The 14,317-nt window shown below is 39.2% G+C and overlaps 1 long non-coding RNA gene across 1 annotated transcript; it reads right to left on the reverse strand.

Annotated features, from left to right (window-relative positions):
* Nucleotides 1-204: 204 nt before the first annotated feature.
* LOC122459565 lies at nt 205-14,115 on the reverse strand. The gene is made up of 2 exons (XR_006280348.1): nt 13,890-14,115; nt 205-3,243 (listed from the first exon to the last, which is right to left on the reverse strand). It is a non-coding gene; the product is annotated as an uncharacterized LOC122459565 (long non-coding RNA).
* Between the last annotated feature and the right edge of the window lie 202 nt (nt 14,116-14,317).

A 14,317-nucleotide genomic window follows, 5' to 3' on the forward strand; every position in this document is an offset into this window, starting at 1 on the left:
TTTTCAAAAAAGCATCAATTTTATTTTCATTGTTAACAGAAAAGCCACCTTAACACAAAGTCAATAACAAAAGCAGTAGACAATAGTTGGCTAATATTCTCTGAGGTTTCTGTAAAGGCACCTTGGATTCCTATTTCATTTCATTATCATTTTGTGCCATAGCATAGGATCCTAAAGGCAAGGTCACAGAGAGCTTAAAGAACATAATAGTCAATTCCATCTTTATTTTATCACAGTTATTTTTAAATTCATTAAAATATATTTTCCATACATAGGAGTGGGGAAGAACAATTGGAGGAAGGTGGGAAGCTAAGATCCAGGCTCTCTTCCATTCTGTCTGATTTTCCATGGGAGATGAAAGAACCCACACCTATGATTCGACAGTCTTCTGTATACTTTTTCTCTTGACTGGAAACCTCATTCACAGGAAGAATCACAACCCACCACAGATAGACTATAGCATTCCTTTTCACTGCTCTCTCCTTCCTTATAGCATCAGCTACAATTGTATGCTTTCCTTCAGGACAGGCAGCAACTCTTGTGCCTCTCACAGTAAGGGAGAGAGATACACATTTCAGTCACTCACTTAGTCACTACAACTAGACTGGAGTCATAGGTCAGTGGAGAACACTTATATTTCTGATGTGCAATTTCTTCTTCTTCTTTCAAAGGGACAGAATGCCCTTTTTCATCTAGCTAGTATGTAAGTTCTCACTCCCTTCAGGTATTCTTTTTCCCCTTGGGAAGCAAGGCAGCTGATTCATCTTTGTGCAGTTTTATTCAACAAAGAAATAAAGAAATAGCATCAAAAGAAAAGTGTTGTTATTTTTTATGGGTCATCTCTGACTAGTGAGTCAATAAAATGACCTTCTTACCAGCACATTTTGAGACTTAGCATGTATCATAAAAATCAAGTTATGTTATACATAGCTGCCCTGTACCAGCAGGTGTTATCCCATAAACAGCTCTGCACTGGTCTTATAACCACACCACAATGAATGATTAGGTGGGATCCTCTACTGGTATAAATTAGCATAGCTCTGTTCACCTCAATAGAATGATGTTGATTTACACCAGCTGAAGAGCTGGCCCATTGACTTGGGGCAACACTTACCATGCTGATGGTGCTGATGAAAAAAATCACCAAAAAAGAGGAGTGCGGGGGTGCGAGTAAGGCACTTATCATAGTCTATGGGTAAAGGATGGAAGTGTAAATTAGAACCCTGGCCTATGAAAATAAGCCATTTCTCCATCTTTAAATCGTATGCTATTTTGTGTTTGCTTAAATATTTTACAGTCACTACTGTATGTCACCAGCACCCAGGTAATTCATTCCTTCTACTTTTGAAACAATCCATAAAAAAGGTCACTAAAAAAAAAATTATAGGCAGATTTTGTTGAAGAAAGTGCTGAGCTCTCATCTTCTATGTGTGTGAGAAAATCCGCCTCTGAAATTCAGGCCCTTTAAAAGTGCCTCAGGTTGAGCACTCAAAAACTGAAGCAACTAAAATCACAGGTCACTTTAAAAAATTTTAGGTCCTCTTTCACATGCTCTCTTTTGTGCAGGTGTACATATATGTGCTCTCATGTAGATAGAGGCAAGTATAACTTCCAATCAGAGGGGACTCTTAGAAGAGATATAAATTATATACATAGAAAAAAATCACAATCTATCTTCAGATGCAGAAAACATGTTTGTAAAATAAACAGCGGTGAAATGTGCGCCAGTCGAATCCACCCAGTTGCTGTGCAATATTAACAAAACATACTGTCTGCGGGTACTTTAGGTGCTGTGACAACATGTGAGAAAATATATATGGGAACTCTACAATACAAAAACTATTGAATATTTGTTGGTGTCATTGTAGGTGGTCTCAATTAACTTGTCATTATGAATAACTAGGATTGTTTTGCTGAACTGAGCCACAAAATAAAATGAATAAGTGCATACCTAATACAAAATATAGGGCCCAGACTCAGCAGACTTAAGCACATGCTTAACTTTATGCTCTGTGAGTAGTCTCCGTGATTTCAAGGGATTATTCAAAGTGCATAAAGTTAAGCATGCATGTAACTTTGCAGGACCATGGCCTAGCTTTGTAGTTTTATGGTTTCCATTTCTTCCCAGCATTTCTTATTAATGGGGTGACATGAATAGCCTAATTTAAACACTAAATTCTAAACATTAAACGAAACACAGTAAGGACACCACATGCCTCTGCCTTGTGGGTGAAATTCGTCCCTGGACAGAAGGCTAAAACAAGACCTGTGCAAACAGAATTCTCACTTAGGCCCTATTTTAAATGCTTGAATGCAACTTGCACAGAAAACGTGAAACTAAAGGGACAGAAATCCATCTGTGGCAAATCAGTTTATATCCATTGATGGCAACGGAGCTATGCTGATTTATACCAGCTGACAATCTGAGCCAAAGAGAATAATTTTGAATTGGGTCATGAAGTGAATGGGAAGCCAGTGGAGTTGTTTGGAAAAAGGAGGTAATGTTGTGTTGCATTACACCTGTGAGAAAAGTTGCAGTGGTGATTTGTACATGCTAGAGTCCAGAGCTGGAATTAGGAGAGTGAATAGAAAAATGAAATGCAATAGTCAATATGAGAGGTCAGAAACACATAGATGCAGATTTGAGCAGAACTGGAGTTGAAGCAGTGGCACACATTGCTAGTATCATAATGGTAGTGAGGTGGATTTGCAGCCATAAGAAACATAAGAAGAGAAGGAAAATTCAAGATAAACAATGATGCCAGAGTTATGGATAGTGGAAATGTAAAGATTGAGTCAAAGCATGGAAAAGTAAAACTATGGCAGCCAAAAGAAGATTTTTTTTCCACCTTGTTATTGGTTTGATTTTATGGACAAAAGTGTTCCTCTCAGATCTAGATTATGTTCACCATCATTTTAGGACATTAGTTGAGTTGGACAAGCATCCCAAAATTGAAGGACAAATGCCTCCTCCCGTGCCAAAACAAATACTTGGCTACTAAAATATAGGACTAGCATAATGTATCACATTCCTTTTTCCCATAGACTAGGAGAGTCTGGGTCTAGATCTTTCCATAAGCCTCATTCCTTTCACCTAAACAAATCAATGTCTTCCCTGGTGCATACTTACCTTTGCAGAAATCAATTAAACATTTGCTTATGGTTCACAAAATACTCATTTTTACTTGGGAGATCACATGTGCATTTTAACCCCTGATGTCCTTTCATAAAGGGAGATGTCATCTGAAAAGTTATGTAAAAACAGCAACTTTTTACTCCACTGACCTGCTCCGTCTTTGTCTTCAGCTTACTTCAGTGGCCAAAAATATTTTTGTACATATTATATTCCTGTTAGACCTGCAGAACAACCATAGATCAGAAACAAGGACCTGGATTTTATTCCTTCTTGTGTAACTTCAACAGAATTGTCTACTACATTTCAAATAGTTACAGCTCTGAATCCCATTGAAGACTGTGGACAAGACTTTGGAAAACATTATTGGCCTAACTCTGCTCATGCTGGGGTCACTATTACTTCAATGGGAGCGGAGTTAGGCCAGTGCTGAAAGCTTCTGAAAATCCCATCCTATGGAGACATAATTTGTAGGCATTGGATTTGCACAGGAGTAACCGGGAGCATACCTAGTCCTGTTGGGTCTTTATTATGGGTGCTTATATATGGAAAAAGGAAATAACTCATCTAGACTCTCAGGTACAGGTAGAAAGAAAAGGAGTACTTGTGGCACCTTAGAGACTAACAAATTTATTAGAGCATAAGCTTTCGTGAGCTACAGCTCACTTCATCGGATGCATTTGGTGGAAAAAACAGAGGAGAGATTTATATACACACACACAGAGAACATGAAACAATGGGTTTATCATACACACTGTAAGGAGAGTGATCACTTAAGATAAGCCATCACCAGCAGCAGGGGGGAAAGGAGGAAAACCTTTCATGGTGACAAGCAAGGTAGGCTAATTCCAGCAGTTAACAAGAATATCAGAGGAACAGTGGGGGGTGGGGTGGGAGGGAGAAATACCATGGGGAAATAGTTTTACTTTGTGTAATGACTCATCCATTCCCAGTCTCTATTCAAGCCTAAGTTAATTGCATCCAGTTTGCAAATTAATTCCAATTCAGCAGTCTCTCGTTGGAGTCTGTTTTTGAAGCTTTTTTGTTGAAGTATAGCCACTCTTAGGTCTGTGATCGAGTGACCAGAGAGATTGAAGTGTTCTCCAACTGGTTTTTGAATGTTATAATTCTTGACGTCTGATTTGTGTCCATTTATTCTTTTATGTAGAGACTGTCCAGTTTGGCCAATGTACATGGCAGAGGGGCATTGCTGGCACATGATGGCATATATCACATTGGTAGATGCGCAGGTGAACGAGCCTCTGATAGTGTGGCTGATGTGATTAGGCCCTATGATGGTATCCCCTGAATAGATATGTGGACAGAGTTGGCAACGGGCTTTGTTGCAAGGATTAGTTCCTGGGTTAGTGGTTCTGTTGTGTGGTGTGTGGTTGCTGGTGAGTATTTGCTTCGGATTGGGGGGCTGTCTGTAAGCAAGGACTGGTCTGTCTCCCAAGATCTGTGAGAGTGATGGGTCGTCCTTCAGGATAGGTTGTAGATCCTTGATGATGCGTTGGAGAGGTTTTAGTTGGGGGCTGAAGGTGATGGCTAGTGGTGTTCTGTTGTTTTCTTTGTTGGGCCTGTCCTGTAGTAGGTGACTTCTGGGTACTCTTCTGGCTCTGTCAATCTGTTTCTTCACTTCGGCAGGTGGGTATTGTAGTTGTAGGAATGCGTGATAGAGATCTTGTAGGTGTTTGTCTCTGTCTGAGGGGTTGGAGCAAATGCAATTATATCGTAGCGCTTGGCTGTAGACAATGGATCGAGTGGTATGATCTGGATGAAAGCTAGAGGCATGAAGGTAGGAATAGTGGTCAGAAGGTTTCCGATATAGGGTGGTGTTTATGTGACCATCGCTTATTAGCACCGTAGTGTCCAGGAAGTGGATCTCTTGTGTGGACTGGTCCAGGCTGAGGTTGATGGTGGGATGGAAATTGTTGAAATCATGGTGGAATTCCTCAAGAGCTTCTTTTCCATGGGTCCAGATGATGAAGATGTCATCAATGTAGCGCAAGTAGAGTAGGGGCATTAGGGGACGAGAGCTGAGGAAGCGTTGTTCTAAGTCAGCCATAAAAATGTTGGCATACTGTGGGGCCATGCGGGTACCCATCGCAGTGCAGCTGATTTGAAGGTATACATTGTCACCAAATGTGAAATAGTTATGGGTCAGGACAAAGTCACAAAGTTCAGCCATCAGGTTAGCCGTGACAGTATCGGGGATACTGTTCCTGACGGCTTGTAGCCCATCTTTGTGTGGAATGTTGGTGTAGAGGGCTTCTACGTCCATAGTGGCTAGGATGGTGTTTTTAGAAAGATCACCAATGGACTGTAGTTTCCTCAGGAAGTCAGTGGTGTCTCGAAGATAGCTGGGAGTGCTTGTAACGAAGGGCCTGAGGAGGGAGTCTACATAGCCAGACAATCCTGCAGGTAGAGTATGCACGGTTAGCAGATACAAAAAATCGTTTAATTGTAAACTGAAGAATATAAGGATCACTTGATGATTACCTGTTCTGTTCATTCCCTCTGGGGCACTTAGCATTGGCCACTGTTGGAAGAGAGGGTCCTGGGCTGGATGGACCTTTGGTCTGACCCACTATGGCTGTTCTTATGTAATATGTGTTCTGGAAATCCTTAAGAAGCAATAAGGCCATTTATACAGTCACTTGCACAGCAGAACTTCATTTTAAGCAAAAATAATTCTTCCTACAGGTGTTTTGTTGATACACATCATTTTCAGCACCTGTATTTTATCTTGCAGTTAGGGAGTAGCTTGGTTTATCATCTTTTTCAGAGGTATTCTGTGAAATCTCTTGCAGCTTAATTTGTGTAGGTTCTTCCTTTGCTTTCCACTGCATACCCCTTTGGACTGTATTGCATATATTGCACAGAATCATAAAAATACCAGACGGGAAGAGAGTCATCAAGTCCACGCCCCTGGGCTGAGGAAGGACCAAGTAAACCTAGACCATCCCTGTGTGTCCAACTTTTCTTAAAAACTTCCAGTGATGGGGATTCCACAGCCTCCTTAGAAGACTATTCCAGAGCTTATCTACCCATATAGTTAGAAAGTTTTTTCTTACATCTAACCTAAATCTTCCTTGCTACAGATTAAGCCCATTTAGTTGTATATGAAAGAGAACAAAACAAATAATAATACAATGGGCCTCTTTGTTCATGTTTGTTTTCTTAAATCATTCTATTGAGAATTTCCAACAGCCTTTTAACTACATTCTAACTTAGTATATTAAGAGCTCTGAATGAATTTATTAATGGCAGCTGGGAAAAAAATGGAAAGATGAATTAAATCCTTTGAGACACATGGTATGTCATGAACTTCCCGATGTTATTTGCAAATCTTTCTGCTTGTACCACTAAATCTCTTTAATTTGAAGATAGACTGCATTAATTAAAGAATGGCATTAGGTATTTTAAAGTTGCTGAAAGTTATATCCACAATTGCTCATGTTCTCACCGTATGTTCAAATGAAATATTTATTATTTTAATATGCAGACATATATGCTAGCCGCAATAGAGGCCATGATGTTTCAGTAGTCCTTTATTAGTCAGACCTCCTTGTAGTATGTGTGTTCAGTGTGTTTGTGTCTTAGGCTCTTCATGCACACATACAACACAGGATGCCAAAATATCGTCCAGCCCACTTGTTTCCAACCACTTAGTCAGGCACTTGAATGGTTTTCAAATCTTGTTAAAAACTAGAAATGGTGCTGTCACCTCTTATTCTTATTCTATATTCTGTATGTTGGACAGCATGGAAAAGGGAGGATGCAAGAAGAGGAAAGGTAGATAAGAAGGATGCCTTCCTTTGAGAGGTAGGATGATCTTGTGATTAAGGTTCTTCCCTGGGCATCCAAAGACCTGGTTTCAATTTTAGGCATTGCCATAGAATTCCTGTGTAGACCTGGGAGTTTTTCCATGAAAAGTTATTTCATCAAAATATACTGATTTTGTGGGAAATGATCCATTTCAACACATTTTTACATGAAAAAATGGGAGTTTCTAGACTAAAAATACCCAATTTCTGGTTTGAAAGAGTTTTTTGTTTTGAAATGTAAATTAATTAGGTTAAAAAAACATTTAATGGTCAAAACTGAAATGAGACATTTTGAAATTATTGAAATGAAACATTCTGATTGACCCAAACTGAAACATTTTTTCGATTTTTAGTTCATGAAAATTTTCAAGCTTTTGATTTTTTGTCCCAATTCATGATGGGAATTTTTTTCAATATCTCACCCATTTCCCATACAGCTCTGTTCCTGTGTGATCTTGAACAAGTCACATAGACCCAGACCCTCAAAGGTCATTAGGCACCTAACTCTCAATGGGAGCTAATAATTGTTATTGCCAATGGGAGTTAGTTGCCTAAATACATGTTAGGATCTGCGCTTTAATCTCTTTGTGCCTGGGTTCCCCAAGATGTGAAGTGGGAATAATATTACTGTTTTTTAACATCTTTTGTCTGTTTTGTCTGTTTAGTTTGTGTCCTCTTTGGGCAAATTATCTCTTACTATGAGTTCCTAGTACAAGGGGGTCCCAATCTTGGTGATAGCTTATAGGAGCTACTGTAATACAAATAGTGAATAATAATGCTAAGAAAAGATAATTATGAGTGGGGTGGGCCTCTGCTACATATGAGCATCGATAATAACAGGAACCTAATGGAACATCTGTATGAACTAGTACTTATTGTTCACGATGCCTTTGGCTTTCCTGTCTAGGAAGTTTGATTATTTGAAATTCAGTAAAACAAAAACTGCCAAAGAAGAATGATACAGGTTTGTATGTGTCATGCCAGTACATGTGGCAAACCTGTTAATGGTGCGCCCAATAATGGATGTCACACTGCAATACATACGCTGAGAATCCTAAGGCATTTGCAGTATGGTTGAGTAGTACTTATCAAATAATTAATGTGGCAAATTTCACAATATTTTAATACATCTCCTTCCAAGATATTTGCCCAGATGAAAGAACTAGACAAATAATTTGCTAATATAATTTTCAAATAATTTTTTTAATTAGATGTGGGGTTTTTTAGAAGGGTAGCATGGTGAATAGAGTTTATGGGTCAACTAATAATGTATTTAGGAACAAAGGACCAGATTCTGAGATCCTTACTCATAGTCAGTAGCATCTTACTCCACAAGTGGTCTCATTGACACCTTAAGAGGAATAAGGTACTATTCAGGATGAGTAAGGGTATCAGAATATGGCCTATTGGCACTGCCATGTTGAATCAAATAACTGGTCCTTTTAGTCCAGTATCATGTCTCAGACAAAAAGAAAAGGAGTACTTGTGGCACCTTAGAGACTAGCAAATTTATTTGAGCATAAGCTTTCGTGAGCTATAGCTCCGATGAAGTGAGCTGTAGCTCATGAAAGCTTATGCTCAAATAAATTTGTTAGTCTCTCAGGTGCCAAAAGTACTCCTTTTCTTTTTGCGAATACAGACTAACACGGCTGCTACTCTGAAACATGTCTCAGACAGTGGCCAGTATGCGCTACTTCAGAGGAAGATACAAGAAACCCTTCAATTGCAGTTATGGGATAATCTGCCTCAGAGAAAGTTTCTTCTTAATCCTTAATAGTTAGAGGTTGTCTTATTCCTGAAGCAGGAAGGTTTATATCCCTTCCAAAACTCATTTTTGCTGTTGTTTTGCTTATAAGATTTTGTTTTAAATCCTTATTATTAAATCTGGATCTTGTTCTCTCTATATATGGCTAGCTCTCTTTCAAATTAGTTAATTTGCTTTTTAGTAAGGCTTGCAAGGTATGTAAGCATAGTAGAATAGTGTGCATTCAGCTGAGGATGTTGTTAGCTGAAATACCTTCCAGATGTTTTGTTAAATCATATTTGCCAAGTGCAGTAGTGCCTCCATTTTTTTCAGTAGAACTAAAGAATTAAGTTACTGCAAGGGTGATTTACCCTCAGAAATTCACTGAAATATACTAGGCAATTACTAAGAACAAATCTGTACTAAGAATGAAAATAGATAATGCGACATAGGGCACATCTTCAGTTCACACATAAGTTCATGGACGGCAAGAAAAATCTAACTTTTCCAACCCCCAAAGAAACATAATCCAGAGTTTATATCAGATGGTTTATGGGAGTTTATTGGAATATCCAACAGGGTTCATGTAGTGTGTCACAAGGTAAAGCCTGTTCATTGGTGATTTACAAGCAGTATGTGCCGGTGTTACTGTAATTTATAGAACACAGATGGTCAGGGAGCGCTCCTGCTGACTTATAGCTGAGTAAGAAACTGAGCCATGTGTATCATCTCCTGTGGGTACCTCCAACTTACTTCCCAAACTCATGCACTGATATAGATTAGTTTTCTAATCTAGAAGATTCCAGAAACCCATACCGTTTCAATAAGTGGTCTACTTCAGAAGAGGAAAAACTACAATTGATTTAAGATGAAAAACCAGGCTAAACCAAACTACACCAAAGGAAAATTGCTTTTACGATAATAACTTCCTTTCTCAGGGTTGGTATTTTAACTGATGCTTTTTATCACCTGTTAAATTGATCATGGAAGAATGACAATCCCCCTCCCCATTTTATGTACACTTCCAAAAAAAAATAGCTTGGCCTAAATGCTTTTTTTTTAATCTATGCTAAATCATTTTGAAAAAGAACATATCCTTGTGTTATTGCTTTCCTTTTGCCCGCTTTATGATTGTTCTTTAACTCTGCTCTGAGTGCTCTATGCTGCCACTGTTGCCTTCTTTCTGACATACAGCTACAGTACTACCATCCCTGGCTTCTTTCTACAATATTAGATAATTGCCTCTTTTATTACAAGACACTCCAAGGAGGTGGACTCTGGAGGAAGGTGTCAGGAGAAAGGATTTTGTTTAATGTACTTCTGTTCTGAATCTTAAGAAGATTGAATAAGAAATGTGTTTGTTCACAAATTAAGACTCCACAATTATTAGTTTCTGAAATAGCTTTCAATACATTTGTTTAAAGCCTTTAACGTTTTTCACTCTGACGCTACCATATTGAATGGAAAGAAAAACCCCTTGAAGGTCAAATGAGAAATGGCCTGAACCACTGGGCAGCAGCAAATGCATTCAGTGGTAACATTTTCTGCATCATCACACAACACCTGGCCTTGCCAAGGGTCAGGTGCAACTCAGAATAGCTCCATTGACTTTAATGGAGCTGTGCCAGCTTATACCAGTAGAAGATCTGGCCCATTGTCTTTTCTGCTGTCTGTCATCATGCTTTTGACTGATGGGAGTCATCCCGCTGAGACATGTTTCTCTCATATCCTGTTTTGTCTGGCAGTGTGTGGTTCCACTATACCCACCCAAATAAACTGGTGGTCGCAGGTCCTGTTCAGCACTAGGATATTCATCTGCACTTGACAAGAAGTGTCCAGCATGGTTCCCCCACTTGGTGTTGTCCTGTTGGTGTGAGCCAAGTCAACCAACACCCATTTTAACAAAGCACGGTGGACCACCATTTTTAACAGTGATTGACTGCATTTTGTTCAAATGGGTCTTGGACTCCGCTGATGCTGTGCCAGCAGGACAACCGAGGAGTTGCCGGGGGAGAGGGGCAGAAATTGAGCTTGACACCTTTTGCCAAACACAGCTGCAAACTCTAGTGCAAGACATACACTTAAGAGTTAACACTCAACTAGAAGACTTGACTTTTCCACTTAGAAAGGACGCTGAAAGTATGTACTGGAAGGGAAAAAACCCTTAAGTCGTTTCTTATCAAGCCAAAAAAAAAAAAAAACCACAGAGAAAAGAACCAGAAGGAGAGCTGTAATGGAAATAAAATTGACAGCCTCTCAAAACTCAGGTGGCACTTTCCCTTTCCAGTTAATTACAGTTTTAATTACACGGCTTCTTGTGACTCCTTGATACCTAATAAACTAGACTCTGTGGGGCGGCAAAGTTGAGTTTTGCTTGAACTGCAGGTGTAAGGCTCGGCATGAAACATAAATCAACTTCTTAAACATGTTCCCAGGGTGTGTTCAAGCTTTTTCTTCCTGTTTGCTTGTAAAAATCACATCTTTTCACCATTGTTGGTAAAGAAATGATTGAAGCTCCTACTCAGTGAATAATAGATTTGTGTCTTTGGCTCACTAGCCCCTGTAAAATCCCTTCTACCATGGTTAGGAAAAATAGAATACAGTTGGTCTTAGGTCTGATAAATCCAAATAAATAATAAATATATTACACACACATACACATGTGATAATTTTCATGATAGCTTTATTATTATATTAGCACACAGAAAACAGTGCATGAAAATAAGGAGGTAGCCTCAACCACAGGTATCTTCTTTTTGTAGACTTCTATTTGAAAACATAGAACCGATACATGTTCCTTGTAAGTGCCGTGTTTGGAATTTGTGATCAGACCAGTTCAAGTGCAGAGCAATATATTATGAGTTAGCAGGGTGGCTGATTTGTTGCAGTACAAGACAGAGAGGAACATGTTCCAAAAGTTGCCATTGGTCTAAACCCTGAAACATCTGATGGAGTTGTGAGCAGCTTGCAGTCCTAGCGCAGCAGCAGGGATGTCTGCAGTTGATCAGCTCTGCCATAACTAGTAAATGTCACTATGGTAAATGTGGATTGCAATAGACGGTTTTGCAGAGCATAGTGATAATTCTGCCAACTCTCCCTTCTTCCCTCCTCCCAACCGCAAAATGAAACAATAAAAAAAGGAGAGGAAAGAAAGTCTAACATATGGCGTTTGCATGTCAGCACAAAATATGAGAGATCAGGTGGAAAAATAAGCTGCATGAAGGGATTTGGGGTAGAATTTCTGATAATTTCAAAATTATAAACATAGTTTATGAACTATTAGGTATCCATCCTGCCTCGGGATCCTCTAGGCCCCTATCCTGCACTGGGATCTGCTATTATACGCCTCTGCACCTGTGCTGAATTGGGATCCTGTGTGAGCACAAAGGTCTGCACTAGCAAAAGCTAATGCAGGTTTTGGGCACTAAAGGTTAATTGTCATTTTGAGGCTTGGTTTACGCCTAAAAATTAGATCAACCTACTTATATCGCTCAGGGCTATGAAAAACATCAACCTAACCCCCACTGTAGACACAGCTAGGTCAACGGAACAATTCTTCTGTCAATCTAGCTACCACCTCTCGGAGAGGTGGATAACCTATATTGATGGAAAAACCCCTTCCGTCAATGTAGGAAGCGTCTACACTACAGCACTACAGTGGCACAGCTGCAACACCATAACTGTGCTGCTGTAGCAGCTGTTGTGTAGACACACACTTAGAAAAGTTAGATTTTATATGGTCTACAGACATGAATAACTTCACCATTCCTTCCAAATCTTCTTAGCAGCTTAGACTGGTTCTTTTTTAAAAGGGGAGTTCTTTTAATGTCATGGTTTAAACATTAACTTCTTATTGTGATGTGTCTGTTTAATATTTTGTATTGTAAGTGCAGATAATAAAATTGTATTATATGGCGGACATTGAAAAAATAAATACCACAGATATTTGGGCCAGATCTGACTTTAGTAGCACAAATGTAAATTTGTAGCTTTATTCAGCAGAACTGAGATCAGAATCTATCCCATTTGTACTTAAACAAGGATTTTCTAGCTTTCAACCTTCATCCTATTCCTGATTACTAGCAGTTAATGGCTATCAGGGGGACCATACAGTCCTTAACCATATCCTCACCTGGGGAAAATCAGTGGCTTCCACTGATGCCAATAGAGCTATGAAAATTTGCAACAGCTGACGAGCTGTCTCTATGAGTTTGTTTTTTTAAAAAACAGAATTGTGCACTTAACTTTTGTTCTGCAGCACACCTCAGCAGCAGGAAATCCAATTACCATCACTGGCACTGGGCCCAATCTTGCAACCCTTGCACATCCCTGATTCTCCCCATATTCCACATGGCTCCAGCTGTAGAGCGGACAGGACTTTAGCAACAGAAAGCCTTGTTCAGCATCTTTGCTCAAGTAAATGTTCCATAGACTTTGGTTGAGGAAAGATGCTGCATAGAGGCCAGACAAAGCACTTTCCTTCAATTTTTGTGGTCCAAATCTATTTGGGCTTGATTCCGGGGTCCTTACCAAGGCAAAACTCCAAAGGATTTCAATATTGAGTTTCTGAGCGAGGACTGCACTGTCAGTCTTCCTTGTGTCTGAGTGGTACCATTCTTCCTTTCAGCCCAACTGTTTTTGCCATTTGTTATTGTTATTATTAATAATAATGATTAACATTATTAAATCTCAGGGGAAAACACCGTTTTTGGCACTGAACATCTTAGTCATTTTACAGCCATTGTTGCAAAAGGCAAAATTACCCCCATCTTCCTTTCATCTGTATTGTTTAGTAATGTAAAAGAGTACATGTTTGCACAATTCATTTAATTTTCAGTATAGACTGTAAACTATAATTTAGGGAAGCAGGCCCCTTGTATACTCATTGGGCTCAGTTCCCACTGTGCCTACACAGATACTGGACCTGGGGAGAAAAGGGCTGATAGGGAGCTGATCATAGTGAGAATCAGACCATTGCCTGTCGCCATTGAGTAACATTTACATAAGGTACTTACTAAAGAGTAAAAGAGAGATAAATATTAACTGGACACTTGCAGTTCTTCAAGGCTAACTCGTGTACCAACATACACTTACATACACATTCATTAACATTTAATTTATGGTGTGTTGTATGCTTAAATGCAGTAAAAGAGAACAGAAGCAAGAAGACTTGAGTTCTTACCTTTGATGCTTCTCAGCCGCTCATCTTCTATCACATTGCTCTGACTCTGGCTCCCCCCAATGATGCCAACCTCATCTGCCAGTTTGTCAGCTTCTCACGCCAATGTCTCCACTAGGGCTGGTCAAAAATTTTCCATCCAAAAAAAGGTTTTCAGGTAAATGAAAATCTTGATAGGAAGTGTCTGCTTTCCACAGAAAATGTAGACTTTTCTTTAAAAAAAAAACAAATTTTGTGTCAGAAATAACAGGTTTCAGAGTAGCAGCCATGTTAGTGTGTATTAGCAAAAAAGAAAAGGAGTTCTTGTGGCACCTTAGAGACTAAAAAATTTATTTGAGCATAAGCTTTCGTGAGCTACAGCTGTAGCTCACGATAGCTTATGCTCAAATAAATTTTTTAGTCTCTAAGGTGCCACAAGTACTCCTTTTCTT

The sequence above is a fragment of the Dermochelys coriacea genome, chromosome 3 (genome assembly GCF_009764565.3).
Source record: "Dermochelys coriacea isolate rDerCor1 chromosome 3, rDerCor1.pri.v4, whole genome shotgun sequence".
In the NCBI taxonomy this organism is placed as follows: Eukaryota; Metazoa; Chordata; order Testudines; family Dermochelyidae; genus Dermochelys; species Dermochelys coriacea.